Genomic DNA, 15,992 nt, shown 5'->3' with positions numbered 1-15,992 from the left:
TCTCGCACCCAAAGCGAGAATCATACCCCTAGACCAACGAGCCACACGAAAGAAGCGGATTTGTTGTTTTTCGGATTTTTTAAAGCAATAATAAGTAAAAATTTAAAAACTTTAATTTTGACAAAAAGGAACTTGTAGAGTAGAGATTTTTTTTCCTCAAAGTAGACATTTTACAAAGCAAACTCATTTCAATAATGCAATTTTAATATTTTTGATGCCTACAGTTTTTCTTTTTTTCTGGGAATTAAAGAGATAATCTATCACACTCTTTGTGAGAAATATTTTTTTTTACAAATAAACAACACAAAAGAGTAAGTTTTAGCAGTGTTTTTTTGTGTCAAAATGAGACTGTTCTTTCAATCCATTCCAGGTCATCTACGCTGGAGAAATGTATAGTTTATCTCATATGGCACCCAATGGTTGATATTTTGCGAAGTATGCACTTATGAAGGTATACGTTTTTTATTATGATTGCATAGTGTTGATATTGAGATTTTTCTAAGTATTCACATTTATAAATTTGGAAGCCAAGATTCAAAGTACCTACAAAGTATCTACTTTTTAATAGAATCTTATCTGTAGATAATAAAGGCAGCCAAATGAATGACCTTATTTATTTATTTCTTAAGTCATAATAACAATTATTTAGGAACATTGTTTTCTTCTGCAGAACAGAAATGTACAAGTGATCTGAGATTTATGCATTGGAGTCACATTTTACTAAATTTGATTATTTTAAAATTATAAAACCAAGATTCATAAGTACCTATAAAGAAACTGCTTACTCATTTTGGGCAAACAAGACTTTTTGAAACTTTAACTAAGAATCATCCCACTAATAGATAGGGAATTTATTTTGGACAATCTTATCAGAGCTATTTTGGGAAAATGGCAAAATCTAACTTCAAATGACTTGACTGAAATAGCTAAAAATAACAGGATAAAAATGACTAAAAGGCATGGGCTCGTCCGGGATTTGAACCCGGGACCTCTCGCACCCAAAGCGAGAATCATACCCCTAGACCAACGAGCCACACAAAAGAACCTGTTTTGTTGTTTTTTTGGATTTTTTAAAGCAATAATAAGTAAAAATTTAAAAACTTTAATTTTGACAAAAAGGAACTTGTAGAGTAGAGATTTTTTTTCCTCAAAATAGACATTTTACAAAGCAAACTCATTTCAATAATGCAATTTTAATATTTATGATGCCTACAGTGTTTCTTTTTTTCTGGGAATTAAAGAGATAATCTATCACACTCTTTGTGAGAAATATTTTTTTTAAAAAATAAGCAACACAAAAGAGTAAGTTTTAGCAGTGTTTTTTGTGTGAAAATGAGACTGTTCTTTCAATCCATTCCAGGTCATCTACGCTGGAGAAATGTATAGTTTATCTCATATGGCACCCAATGGTTGATATTTTGCGAAGTATGCACTTATGAAGGTATACGTTTTTTATTATGATTGCATAGTGTTGATATTGAGATTTTTCTAAGTATTCACATTTATAAATTTGGAAGCCAAGATTCAAAGTACCTACAAAGTATCTACTTTTTAATAGAATCTTATCTGTAGATAATAAAGGCAGCCAAATGAATGACCTTATTTATTTATTTCTTAAGTCATAATAACATTTATTTAGGAACATTGTTTTCTTCTGCAGAAAAGAAATGTACAAGTGATCTGAGATTTATGCATTGGAGTCACATTTTACTAAATTTGCTCATTTTAAAATTATAAAACCAAGATTCATAAGTACCTATAAAGAAACTGCTTACTCATTTTGGGCAAACAAAACTTTTTGAAACATTAACTAAGAATCATCCCAGTAATAGATAGGGAATTTATTTTGGATAATCATATCAGAGCTATTTTGGGAAAATGGCAAAATCTAACTTCAAATGCCTAGCTTGACTAAAATAGTTAAAAATAATAGGATGAAAATGACTAAAAGTCATGGGCTCGTCCGGGATTTGAACCCAGGACCTCTCACACCCAAAGCGAGAATCATACCCCTACACCAACGAGCCACACGAAAGAAGCACTTTTGTTGTTTTTTCGGATTTTTTAAAGCAATAATAAGTAAAAATTTAAAAACTTTAATTTTGACAGAAAGGAACTTGTAGAGTAGAGAATTTTTTCCTCAAAGTAGACATTTTACAAAGCAAACTCATTTCAATAATGCAATTTTAATATTTATGATGCCTACAGTGTTTCTTTTTTTCTGGGAATTAAAGAGATAATCTATCACACGCTATGTGAGAAATATTTTTTTAAAAAAATAAGCAACACAAAAGAGTAAGTTTTAGCAGTGTTTTTTGTGTCAAAATGAGACTGTTCTTTCAATCCATTCCAGGTCATCTACGCTGGAGAAATGTATAGTTTATCTCATATGGCACCCAATGGTTGATATTTTGCGAAGTATGCACTTATGAAGGTATACGTTTTTTATTATGATTGCATAGTGTTGATATTGAGATTTTTCTAAGTATTCACATTTATAAATTTGGAAGCCAAGATTCAAAGTACCTACAAAGTATCTACTTTTTAATAGAATTTTATCTGTAGATAATAAAGGCAGCCAAATGAATGACCTTATTTATTTATTTCTTAAGTCATAATAACATTTATTTAGGAACATTGTTTTCTTCTGCAGAAAAGAAATGTACAAGTGATCTGAGATTTATGCATTGGAGTCACATTTTACTAAATTTGCTCATTTTAAAATCATAAAACCAAGATTCATAAGTACCTATAAAGAAACTGCTTACTCATTTTGGGCAAACAAGACTTTTTGAAACTTTAACTAAGAATCATCCCACTAATAGATAGGGAATTTATTTTGGACAATCTTATCAGAGCTATTTTGGGAAAAATGGCAAAATCTAACTTGAAATGACTTGACTGAAATAGCTAAAAATAACAGGATAAAAATGACTAAAAGTCATGGGCTCGTCCAGAATTTGAACCCGGGACCTCTCACACCCAAAGCGAGAATCATACCCCTAGACCAACGAGCCACACAAAAGAGCCTGTTTTGTTGTTTTTTTGGAATTTTTAAAGCAATAATAAGTAAAAATTTAAAAACTTTAATTTTGACAAAAAGGAACTTGTAGAGTAGAGATTTTTTTTCCTCAAAATAGACATTTTACAAAGCAAACTCATTTCAATAATGCAATTTTAATATTTATGATGCCTACAGTGTTTCTTTTTTTCTGGGAATTAAAGAGATAATCTATCACACGCTATGTGAGAAATATTTTTTTTTTAGAAATAAGCAACAAAAAAACGTAAGTTTTAGCAGTGTTTTTTGTGTCAAAATGAGACTGTTCTTTCAATCCATTCCAGGTTATCTACGCTGGAGAAATGTATAGTTTATCTCATATGGCACCCAATGGTTGATATTTTGCGAAGTATGCACTTATGAAGGTATACGTTTTTTATTATGATTGCATAGTGTTGATATTGAGATTTTTCTAAGTATTCACATTTATAAATTTGGAAGCCAAGATTCAAAGTACGTAGAAAGTATCTACTTTTTAATAGAATCTCATCTGTAGATAATAAAGGCAGCCAAATGAATGACCTTATTTATTTATTTCTTAAGTCATAATAACATTTATTTAGGAACATTGTTTTCTTCTGCAGAAAAGAAATGTACAAGTGATCTGAGATTTATGCATTGGAGTCACATTTTACTAAATTTGCTTATTTTAAAATTATAAAACCAAGATTCATAAGTACCTATAAAGAAACTGCTTACTCATTTTGGGCAAACAAGACTTTTTGAAACTTTAACTAAGAATCATCCCACTAATAGATAAGGAATTTATTTTGGACAATCTTATCAGAGCTATTTTGGGAAAATGGCAAAATCTAACTTCAAATGCCTAGCTTGAATGAAATAGCTAAAAAATCCAGGATAAAAATGACTAAAATTCATGGGCTCGTCCAGGATTTGAACCCGGGACCTCTCGCACCCAAAGCGAGAATCATACCCCTAGACCAACGAGCCACACGAAAGAAGTGGATTTGTTGTTTTTCGGATTTTTTAAAGCAATAATAAGTAAAAATTTAAAAACTTTAATTTTGACAAAAAGGAACTTGTAGAGTAGAGATTTTTTTTCCTCAAAGTAGACATTTTACAAAGCAAACTCATTTCAATAATGAAATTTTAATATTTATGATGCCTACAGTGTTTCTTTTTTTCTGGGAATTAAAGAGATAATCTATCACACGCTATGTGAGAAATATTTTTTTTTTAGAAATAAGCAACACAAAAGAGTAAGTTTTAGCAGTGTTTTTTGTGTCAAAATGAGACTGTTCTTTCAATCCATTCCAGGTTATCTACGCTGGAGAAATGTATAGTTTATCTCATATGGCACCCAATGGTTGATATTTTGCGAAGTATGCACTTATGAAGGTATACGTTTTTTATTATGATTGCATAGTGTTGATATTGAGATTTTTCTAAGTATTCACATTTATAAATTTGGAAGCCAAGATTCAAAGTACCAAGAAAGTATCTACTTTTTAATAGAATCTCATCTGTAGATAATAAAGGCAGCCAAATAAATGACCTTATTTATTTATTTCTTAAGTTATAATAACATTTATTTAGGAACATTGTTTTCTTCTGCAGAACAGAAATGTACAAGTGATCTGAGATTTATGCATTGGAGTCACATTTTACTAAATTTGCTTATTTTAAAATTATAAAACCAAGATTCATAAGTACCTATAAAGAAACTGCTTACTCATTTTGGGCAAACAAGACTTTTTGAAACTTTAACTAAGAATCATCCCACTAATAGATAAGGAATTTATTTTGGACAATCTTATCAGAGCTATTTTGGGAAAATGGCAAAATCTAACTTCAAATGCCTAGCTTGACTGAAATAGCTAAAAAATCCAGGATAAAAATGACTAAAATTCATGGGCTCGTCGAGGATTTGAACCCGGGACCTCTCGCACCCAAAGCGAGAATCATACCCCTAGACCAACGAGCCACACGAAAGAAGCGGATTTGTTGTTTTTCGGATTTTTTAAAGCAATAATAAGTAAAAATTTAAAAACTTTAATTTTGACAAAAAGGAACTTGTAGAGTAGAGATTTTTTTTCCTCAAAGTAGACATTTTACAAAGCAAACTCATTTCAATAATGCAATTTTAATATTTTTGATGCCTACAGTTTTTCTTTTTTTCTGGGAATTAAAGAGATAATCTATCACACTCTTTGTGAGAAATATTTTTTTTTACAAATAAACAACACAAAAGAGTAAGTTTTAGCAGTGTTTTTTTGTGTCAAAATGAGACTGTTCTTTCAATCCATTCCAGGTCATCTACGCTGGAGAAATGTATAGTTTATCTCATATGGCACCCAATGGTTGATATTTTGCGAAGTATGCACTTATGAAGGTATACGTTTTTTATTATGATTGCATAGTGTTGATATTGAGATTTTTCTAAGTATTCACATTTATAAATTTGGAAGCCAAGATTCAAAGTACCTACAAAGTATCTACTTTTTAATAGAATCTTATCTGTAGATAATAAAGGCAGCCAAATGAATGACCTTATTTATTTATTTCTTAAGTCATAATAACAATTATTTAGGAACATTGTTTTCTTCTGCAGAACAGAAATGTACAAGTGATCTGAGATTTATGCATTGGAGTCACATTTTACTAAATTTGATTATTTTAAAATTATAAAACCAAGATTCATAAGTACCTATAAAGAAACTGCTTACTCATTTTGGGCAAACAAGACTTTTTGAAACTTTAACTAAGAATCATCCCACTAATAGATAGGGAATTTATTTTGGACAATCTTATCAGAGCTATTTTGGGAAAATGGCAAAATCTAACTTCAAATGACTTGACTGAAATAGCTAAAAATAACAGGATAAAAATGACTAAAAGGCATGGGCTCGTCCGGGATTTGAACCCGGGACCTCTCGCACCCAAAGCGAGAATCATACCCCTAGACCAACGAGCCACACAAAAGAACCTGTTTTGTTGTTTTTTTGGATTTTTTAAAGCAATAATAAGTAAAAATTTAAAAACTTTAATTTTGACAAAAAGGAACTTGTAGAGTAGAGATTTTTTTTCCTCAAAATAGACATTTTACAAAGCAAACTCATTTCAATAATGCAATTTTAATATTTATGATGCCTACAGTGTTTCTTTTTTTCTGGGAATTAAAGAGATAATCTATCACACTCTTTGTGAGAAATATTTTTTTTAAAAAATAAGCAACACAAAAGAGTAAGTTTTAGCAGTGTTTTTTGTGTGAAAATGAGACTGTTCTTTCAATCCATTCCAGGTCATCTACGCTGGAGAAATGTATAGTTTATCTCATATGGCACCCAATGGTTGATATTTTGCGAAGTATGCACTTATGAAGGTATACGTTTTTTATTATGATTGCATAGTGTTGATATTGAGATTTTTCTAAGTATTCACATTTATAAATTTGGAAGCCAAGATTCAAAGTACCTACAAAGTATCTACTTTTTAATAGAATCTTATCTGTAGATAATAAAGGCAGCCAAATGAATGACCTTATTTATTTATTTCTCAAGTCATAATAACATTTATTTAGGAACATTGTTTTCTTCTACAGAACAGAAATGTACAAGTGATCTGAGATTTATGCATTGGAGTCACATTTTACTAAATTTGATTATTTTAAAATTATAAAACCAAGATTCATAAGTACCTATAAAGAAACTGCTTACTCATTTTGGGCAAACAAGACTTTTTGAAACTTTAACTAAGAATCATCCCACTAATAGATAGGGAATTTATTTTGGACAATCTTATCAGAGCTATTTTGGGAAAATGGCAAAATCTAACTTCAAATGACTTGACTGAAATAGCTAAAAATAACAGGATAAAAATGACTAAAAGGCATGGGCTCGTCCGGGATTTGAACCCGGGACCTCTCGCACCCAAAGCGAGAATCATACCCCTAGACCAACGAGCCACACAAAAGAACCTGTTTTGTTGTTTTTTTGGATTTTTTAAAGCAATAATAAGTAAAAATTTAAAAACTTTAATTTTGACAAAAAGGAACTTGTAGAGTAGAGATTCTTTTCCTCAAAGTAGACATTTTACAAAGCAAACTCATTTCAATAATGCAATTTTAATATTTATGATGCCTACAGTGTTTCTTTTTTTCTGGGAATTAAAGAGATAATCTATCACACGCTATGTAAGAAATATTTTTTTAAAAAAATAAGCAACACAAAAGAGTAAGTTTTAGCAGTGTTTTTTGTGTCAAAATGAGACTGTTCTTTCAATCCATTCCAGGTCATCTACGCTGGAGAAATGTATAGTTTATCTCATATGGCACCCAATGGTTGATATTTTGCGAAGTATGCACTTATGAAGGTATACGTTTTTTATTATGATTGCATAGTGTTGATATTGAGATTTTTCTAAGTATTCACATTTATAAATTTGGAAGCCAAGATTCAAAGTACCTACAAAGTATCTACTTTTTAATAGAATTTTATCTGTAGATAATAAAGGCAGCCAAATGAATGACCTTATTTATTTATTTCTTAAGTCATAATAACATTTATTTAGGAACATTGTTTTCTTCTGCAGAAAAGAAATGTACAAGTGATCTGAGATTTATGCATTGGAGTCACATTTTACTAAATTTGCTCATTTTAAAATCATAAAACCAAGATTCATAAGTACCTATAAAGAAACTGCTTACTCATTTTGGGCAAACAAGACTTTTTGAAACTTTAACTAAGAATCATCCCACTAATAGATAGGGAATTTATTTTGGACAATCTTATCAGAGCTATTTTGGGAAAAATGGCAAAATCTAACTTGAAATGACTTGACTGAAATAGCTAAAAATAACAGGATAAAAATGACTAAAAGTCATGGGCTCGTCCAGAATTTGAACCCGGGACCTCTCACACCCAAAGCGAGAATCATACCCCTAGACCAACGAGCCACACAAAAGAGCCTGTTTTGTTGTTTTTTTGGAATTTTTAAAGCAATAATAAGTAAAAATTTAAAAACTTTAATTTTGACAAAAAGGAACTTGTAGAGTAGAGATTTTTTTTCCTCAAAATAGACATTTTACAAAGCAAACTCATTTCAATAATGCAATTTTAATATTTATGATGCCTACAGTGTTTCTTTTTTTCTGGGAATTAAAGAGATAATCTATCACACGCTATGTGAGAAATATTTTTTTTTAGAAATAAGCAACACAAAAGAGTAAGTTTTAGCAGTGTTTTTTGTGTCAAAATGAGACTGTTCTTTCAATCCATTCCAGGTCATCTACGCTGGAGAAATGTATAGTTTATCTCATATTGCACCCAATGGTTGATATTTTGCGAAGTATGCACTTATGAAGGTATACGTTTTTTATTATGATTGCATAGTGTTGATATTGAGATTTTTCTAAGTATTCACATTTATAAATTTGGAAGCCAAGATTCAAAGTACCAAGAAAGTATCTACTTTTTAATAGAATCTTATCTGTAGATAATAAAGGCAGCCAAATAAATGACCTTATTTATTTATTTCTTAAGTCATAATAACATTTATTTAGGAACATTGTTTTCTTCTGCAGAAAAGAAATGTACAAGTGATCTGAGATTTATGCATTGGAATCACATTTTACTAAATTTGCTCATTTTAAAATCATAAAACCAAGATTCATAAGTACCTATAAAGAAACTGCTTACTCATTTTGGGCAAACAAGACTTTTTGAAACTTTAACTAAGAATCATCCCACTAATAGATAAGGAATTTATTTTGGACAATCTTATCAGAGCTATTTTGGGAAAATGGCAAAATCTAACTTCAAATGACTTGACTGAAATAGCTAAAAATAACAGGATAAAAATGACTAAAAGTCATGGGCTCGTCCGGGAGTTGAACCCGGGACCTCTCGCACCCGAAGTGAGAATCATACCCCTAGACCAATGAGCCACACAAGAGAACCTGTTTTGTTGTTTTTTCGGATTTTTTAAAGCAATAGTATGTAAAAATGTAAAAACTTTAATTTTGACAAAAAGGAACTTGTAGAGTAGAGTATTTTTTCCCTCAAAGTAGACATTTTACAAAGCAAACTCATTTCAATAATGCAATTTTAATATTTATGATGCCTACAGTGTTTCTTTTTTTCTGGGAATTAAAGAGATAATCTATCACACGCTATGTGAGAAATATTTTTTTTTTAGAAATAAGCAACAAAAAAACGTAAGTTTTAGCAGTGTTTTTTGTGTCAAAATGAGACTGTTCTTTCAATCCATTCCAGGTTATCTACGCTGGAGAAATGTATAGTTTATCTCATATGGCACCCAATGGTTGATATTTTGCGAAGTATGCACTTATGAAGGTATACGTTTTTTATTATGATTGTATAGTGTTGATATTGAGATTTTTCTAAGTATTCACATTTATAAATTTGGAAGCCAAGATTCAAAGTACGTAGAAAGTATCTACTTTTTAATAGAATCTTATCTGTAGATAATAAAGGCAGCCAAATGAATGACCTTATTTATTTATTTCTTAAGTCATAATAACAATTATTTAGGAACATTGTTTTCTTCTGCAGAACAGAAATGTACAAGTGATCTGAGATTTATGCATTGGAGTCACATTTTACTAAATTTGATTATTTTAAAATTATAAAACCAAGATTCATAAGTACCTATAAAGAAACTGCTTACTCATTTTGGGCAAACAAGACTTTTTGAAACTTTAACTAAGAATCATCCCACTAATAGATAGGGAATTTATTTTGGACAATCTTATCAGAGCTATTTTGGGAAAATGGCAAAATCTAACTTCAAATGACTTGACTGAAATAGCTAAAAATAACAGGATAAAAATGACTAAAAGGCATGGGCTCGTCCGGGATTTGAACCCGGGACCTCTCGCACCCAAAGCGAGAATCATACCCCTAGACCAACGAGCCACACAAAAGAACCTGTTTTGTTGTTTTTTTGGATTTTTTAAAGCAATAATAAGTAAAAATTTAAAAACTTTAATTTTGACAAAAAGGAACTTGTAGAGTAGAGATTTTTTTTCCTCAAAATAGACATTTTACAAAGCAAACTCATTTCAATAATGCAATTTTAATATTTATGATGCCTACAGTGTTTCTTTTTTTCTGGGAATTAAAGAGATAATCTATCACACTCTTTGTGAGAAATATTTTTTTTAAAAAATAAGCAACACAAAAGAGTAAGTTTTAGCAGTGTTTTTTGTGTGAAAATGAGACTGTTCTTTCAATCCATTCCAGGTCATCTACGCTGGAGAAATGTATAGTTTATCTCATATGGCACCCAATGGTTGATATTTTGCGAAGTATGCACTTATGAAGGTATACGTTTTTTATTATGATTGCATAGTGTTGATATTGAGATTTTTCTAAGTATTCACATTTATAAATTTGGAAGCCAAGATTCAAAGTACCTACAAAGTATCTACTTTTTAATAGAATCTTATCTGTAGATAATAAAGGCAGCCAAATGAATGACCTTATTTATTTATTTCTCAAGTCATAATAACATTTATTTAGGAACATTGTTTTCTTCTACAGAACAGAAATGTACAAGTGATCTGAGATTTATGCATTGGAGTCACATTTTACTAAATTTGATTATTTTAAAATTATAAAACCAAGATTCATAAGTACCTATAAAGAAACTGCTTACTCATTTTGGGCAAACAAGACTTTTTGAAACTTTAACTAAGAATCATCCCACTAATAGATAGGGAATTTATTTTGGACAATCTTATCAGAGCTATTTTGGGAAAATGGCAAAATCTAACTTCAAATGACTTGACTGAAATAGCTAAAAATAACAGGATAAAAATGACTAAAAGGCATGGGCTCGTCCGGGATTTGAACCCGGGACCTCTCGCACCCAAAGCGAGAATCATACCCCTAGACCAACAAGCCACACAAAAGAACCTGTTTTGTTGTTTTTTTGGATTTTTTTAAAGCAATAATAAGTAAAAATTTAAAAACTTTAATTTTGACAAAAAGGAACTTGTAGAGTAGAGATTTTTTTCCTCAAAGTAGACATTTTACAAAGCAAACTCATTTCAATAATGCAATTTTAATATTTATGATGCCTACAGTGTTTCTTTTTTTCTGGGAATTAAAGAGATAATCTATCACACGCTATGTGAGAAATATTTTTTTAAAAAAATAAGCAACACAAAAGAGTAAGTTTTAGCAGTGTTTTTTGTGTCAAAATGAGACTGTTCTTTCAATCCATTCCAGGTCATCTACGCTGGAGAAATGTATAGTTTATCTCATATGGCACCCAATGGTTGATATTTTGCGAAGTATGCACTTATGAAGGTATACGTTTTTTATTATGATTGCATAGTGTTGATATTGAGATTTTTCTAAGTATTCACATTTATAAATTTGGAAGCCAAGATTCAAAGTACCTACAAAGTATCTACTTTTTAATAGAATTTTATCTGTAGATAATAAAGGCAGCCAAATGAATGACCTTATTTATTTATTTCTTAAGTCATAATAACATTTATTTAGGAACATTGTTTTCTTCTGCAGAGAAGAAATGTACAAGTGATCTGAGATTTATGCATTGGAGTCACATTTTACTAAATTTGCTCATTTTAAAATCATAAAACCAAGATTCATAAGTACCTATAAAGAAACTGCTTACTCATTTTGGGCAAACAAGACTTTTTGAAACTTTAACTAAGAATCATCCCACTAATAGATAGGGAATTTATTTTGGACAATCTTATCAGAGCTATTTTGGGAAAAATGGCAAAATCTAACTTGAAATGACTTGACTGAAATAGCTAAAAATAACAGGATAAAAATGACTAAAAGTCATGGGCTCGTCCAGAATTTGAACCCGGGACCTCTCACACCCAAAGCGAGAATCATACCCCTAGACCAACGAGCCACACAAAAGAGCCTGTTTTGTTGTTTTTTTGGAATTTTTAAAGCAATAATAAGTAAAAATTTAAAAACTTTAATTTTGACAAAAAGGAACTTGTAGAGTAGAGATTTTTTTCCTCAAAATAGACATTTTACAAAGCAAACTCATTTCAATAATGCAATTTTAATATTTATGATGCCTACAGTGTTTCTTTTTTTCTGGGAATTAAAGAGATAATCTATCACACGCTATGTGAGAAATATTTTTTTTTAGAAATAAGCAACACAAAAGAGTAAGTTTTAGCAGTGTTTTTTGTGTCAAAATGAGACTGTTCTTTCAATCCATTCCAGGTCATCTACGCTGGAGAAATGTATAGTTTATCTCATATTGCACCCAATGGTTGATATTTTGCGAAGTATGCACTTATGAAGGTATACATTTTTTATTATGATTGCATAGTGTTGATATTGAGATTTTTCTAAGTATTCACATTTATAAATTTGGAAGCCAAGATTCAAAGTACCAAGAAAGTATCTACTTTTTAATAGAATCTTATCTGTAGATAATAAAGGCAGCCAAATAAATGACCTTATTTATTTATTTCTTAAGTCATAATAACATTTATTTAGGAACATTGTTTTCTTCTGCAGAAAAGAAATGTACAAGTGATCTGAGATTTATGCATTGGAGTCACATTTTACTAAATTTGCTCATTTTAAAATCATAAAACCAAGATTCATAAGTACCTATAAAGAAACTGCTTACTCATTTTGGGCAAACAAGACTTTTTGAAACTTTAACTAAGAATCATCCCACTAATAGATAAGGAATTTATTTTGGACAATCTTATCAGAGCTATTTTGGGAAAATGGCAAAATCTAACTTCAAATGACTTGACTGAAATAGCTAAAAATAACAGGATAAAAATGACTAAAAGTCATGGGCTCGTCCGGGAGTTGAACCCGGGACCTCTCGCACCCGAAGCGAGAATCATACCCCTAGACCAATGAGCCACACAAGAGAACCTGTTTTGTTGTTTTTTCGGATTTTTTAAAGCAATAGTATGTAAAAATGTAAAAACTTTAATTTTGACAAAAAGGAACTTGTAGAGTAGAGAATTTTTTCCCTCAAAGTAGACATTTTACAAAGCAAACTCATTTCAATAATGCAATTTTAATATTTATGATGCCTACAGTGTTTCTTTTTTTCTGGGAATTAAAGAGATAATCTATCACACGCTATGTGAGAAATATTTTTTTTTTAGAAATAAGCAACAAAAAAACGTAAGTTTTAGCAGTGTTTTTTGTGTCAAAATGAGACTGTTCTTTCAATCCATTCCAGGTTATCTACGCTGGAGAAATGTATAGTTTATCTCATATGGCACCCAATGGTTGATATTTTGCGAAGTATGCACTTATGAAGGTATACGTTTTTTATTATGATTGCATAGTGTTGATATTGAGATTTTTCTAAGTATTCACATTTATAAATTTGGAAGCCAAGATTCAAAGTACGTAGAAAGTATCTACTTTTTAATAGAATCTCATCTGTAGATAATAAAGGCAGCCAAATGAATGACCTTATTTATTTATTTCTTAAGTCATAATAACATTTATTTAGGAACATTGTTTTCTTCTGCAGAGAAGAAATGTACAAGTGATCTGAGATTTATGCATTGGAGTCACATTTTACTAAATTTGCTCATTTTAAAATCATAAAACCAAGATTCATAAGTACCTATAAAGAAACTGCTTACTCATTTTGGGCAAACAAGACTTTTTGAAACTTTAACTAAGAATCATCCCACTAATAGATAGGGAATTTATTTTGGACAATCTTATCAGAGCTATTTTGGGAAAAATGGCAAAATCTAACTTGAAATGACTTGACTGAAATAGCTAAAAATAACAGGATAAAAATGACTAAAAGTCATGGGCTCGTCCAGAATTTGAACCCGGGACCTCTCACACCCAAAGCGAGAATCATACCCCTAGACCAACGAGCCACACAAAAGAGCCTGTTTTGTTGTTTTTTTGGAATTTTTAAAGCAATAATAAGTAAAAATTTAAAAACTTTAATTTTGACAAAAAGGAACTTGTAGAGTAGAGATTTTTTTTCCTCAAAATAGACATTTTACAAAGCAAACTCATTTCAATAATGCAATTTTAATATTTATGATGCCTACAGTGTTTCTTTTTTTCTGGGAATTAAAGAGATAATCTATCACACGCTATGTGAGAAATATTTTTTTTTAGAAATAAGCAACACAAAAGAGTAAGTTTTAGCAGTGTTTTTTGTGTCAAAATGAGACTGTTCTTTCAATCCATTCCAGGTCATCTACGCTGGAGAAATGTATAGTTTATCTCATATTGCACCCAATGGTTGATATTTTGCGAAGTATGCACTTATGAAGGTATACATTTTTTATTATGATTGCATAGTGTTGATATTGAGATTTTTCTAAGTATTCACATTTATAAATTTGGAAGCCAAGATTCAAAGTACCAAGAAAGTATCTACTTTTTAATAGAATCTTATCTGTAGATAATAAAGGCAGCCAAATAAATGACCTTATTTATTTATTTCTTAAGTCATAATAACATTTATTTAGGAACATTGTTTTCTTCTGCAGAAAAGAAATGTACAAGTGATCTGAGATTTATGCATTGGAGTCACATTTTACTAAATTTGCTCATTTTAAAATCATAAAACCAAGATTCATAAGTACCTATAAAGAAACTGCTTACTCATTTTGGGCAAACAAGACTTTTTGAAACTTTAACTAAGAATCATCCCACTAATAGATAAGGAATTTATTTTGGACAATCTTATCAGAGCTATTTTGGGAAAATGGCAAAATCTAACTTCAAATGACTTGACTGAAATAGCTAAAAATAACAGGATAAAAATGACTAAAAGTCATGGGCTCGTCCGGGAGTTGAACCCGGGACCACTCGCACCCGAAGCGAGAATCATACCCCTAGACCAATGAGCCACACAAGAGAACCTGTTTTGTTGTTTTTTCGGATTTTTTAAAGCAATAGTATGTAAAAATGTAAAAACTTTAATTTTGACAAAAAGGAACTTGTAGAGTAGAGAATTTTTTCCCTCAAAGTAGACATTTTACAAAGCAAACTCATTTCAATAATGCAATTTTAATATTTATGATGCCTACAGTGTTTCTTTTTTTCTGGGAATTAAAGAGATAATCTATCACACGCTATGTGAGAAATATTTTTTTTTTAGAAATAAGCAACAAAAAAACGTAAGTTTTAGCAGTGTTTTTTGTGTCAAAATGAGACTGTTCTTTCAATCCATTCCAGGTTATCTACGCTGGAGAAATGTATAGTTTATCTCATATGGCACCCAATGGTTGATATTTTGCGAAGTATGCACTTATGAAGGTATACGTTTTTTATTATGATTGCATAGTGTTGATATTGAGATTTTTCTAAGTATTCACATTTATAAATTTGGAAGCCAAGATTCAAAGTACGTAGAAAGTATCTACTTTTTAATAGAATCTCATCTGTAGATAATAAAGGCAGCCAAATGAATGACCTTATTTATTTATTTCTTAAGTCATAATAACATTTATTTAGGAACATTGTTTTCTTCTGCAGAAAAGAAATGTACAAGTGATCTGAGATTTATGCATTGGAGTCACATTTTACTAAATTTGCTTATTTTAAAATTATAAAACCAAGATTCATAAGTACCTATAAAGAAACTGCTTACTCATTTTGGGCAAACAAGACTTTTTGAAACTTTAACTAAGAATCATCCCACTAATAGATAAGGAATTTATTTTGGACAATCTTATCAGAGCTATTTTGGGAAAATGGCAAAATCTAACTTGAAATGCCTAGCTTGACTGAAATAGCTAAAAAATCCAGGATAAAAATGACTAAAATTCATGGGCTCGTCCAGGATTTGAACCCGGGACCTCTCGCACCCAAAGCGAGAATCATACCCCTAGACCAACGAGCCACACGAAAGAAGAGGATTTGTTGTTTTTCGGATTTTTTAAAGCAATAATAAGTAAAAATTTAAAAACTTTAATTTTGACAAAAAGGAA

At 30.4% G+C, this 15,992-nt stretch overlaps 9 non-coding genes across 9 annotated transcripts; all 9 read right to left on the bottom strand.

Moving 5' to 3' along the window:
• Window positions 1-961: 961 nt before the first annotated feature.
• On the bottom strand, window positions 962-1,033 carry TRNAP-UGG (transfer RNA proline (anticodon UGG)). Its single transcript has one exon. It is a non-coding gene; the product is annotated as a tRNA-Pro (tRNA).
• A 2,907-nt stretch (window positions 1,034-3,940) lies between these two features.
• Window positions 3,941-4,012, bottom strand: TRNAP-UGG (transfer RNA proline (anticodon UGG)). The gene has a single exon. It is a non-coding gene; the product is annotated as a tRNA-Pro (tRNA).
• Window positions 4,013-5,924: 1,912 nt separating this feature from the next.
• On the bottom strand, window positions 5,925-5,996 carry TRNAP-UGG (transfer RNA proline (anticodon UGG)). The gene has a single exon. It is a non-coding gene; the product is annotated as a tRNA-Pro (tRNA).
• Window positions 5,997-6,914: 918 nt separating this feature from the next.
• TRNAP-UGG (transfer RNA proline (anticodon UGG)) lies at window positions 6,915-6,986 on the bottom strand. Its single transcript has one exon. It is a non-coding gene; the product is annotated as a tRNA-Pro (tRNA).
• A 2,899-nt stretch (window positions 6,987-9,885) lies between these two features.
• On the bottom strand, window positions 9,886-9,957 carry TRNAP-UGG (transfer RNA proline (anticodon UGG)). The gene has a single exon. It is a non-coding gene; the product is annotated as a tRNA-Pro (tRNA).
• A 918-nt stretch (window positions 9,958-10,875) lies between these two features.
• On the bottom strand, window positions 10,876-10,947 carry TRNAP-UGG (transfer RNA proline (anticodon UGG)). The gene has a single exon. It is a non-coding gene; the product is annotated as a tRNA-Pro (tRNA).
• Window positions 10,948-12,855: 1,908 nt separating this feature from the next.
• TRNAP-CGG (transfer RNA proline (anticodon CGG)) lies at window positions 12,856-12,927 on the bottom strand. Its single transcript has one exon. It is a non-coding gene; the product is annotated as a tRNA-Pro (tRNA).
• Window positions 12,928-14,837: 1,910 nt separating this feature from the next.
• Window positions 14,838-14,909, bottom strand: TRNAP-CGG (transfer RNA proline (anticodon CGG)). Its single transcript has one exon. It is a non-coding gene; the product is annotated as a tRNA-Pro (tRNA).
• Window positions 14,910-15,832: 923 nt separating this feature from the next.
• Window positions 15,833-15,904, bottom strand: TRNAP-UGG (transfer RNA proline (anticodon UGG)). The gene has a single exon. It is a non-coding gene; the product is annotated as a tRNA-Pro (tRNA).
• Window positions 15,905-15,992: the final 88 nt, after the last annotated feature.

Source organism: Mixophyes fleayi, chromosome 6 (assembly GCF_038048845.1).
Source record: "Mixophyes fleayi isolate aMixFle1 chromosome 6, aMixFle1.hap1, whole genome shotgun sequence".
NCBI classification, from domain to species: Eukaryota; Metazoa; Chordata; class Amphibia; order Anura; family Limnodynastidae; genus Mixophyes; species Mixophyes fleayi.
The sequence above is the reverse complement of the archived record's forward strand: the minus strand, read 5'-3'. Positions and strand labels throughout refer to the sequence as shown.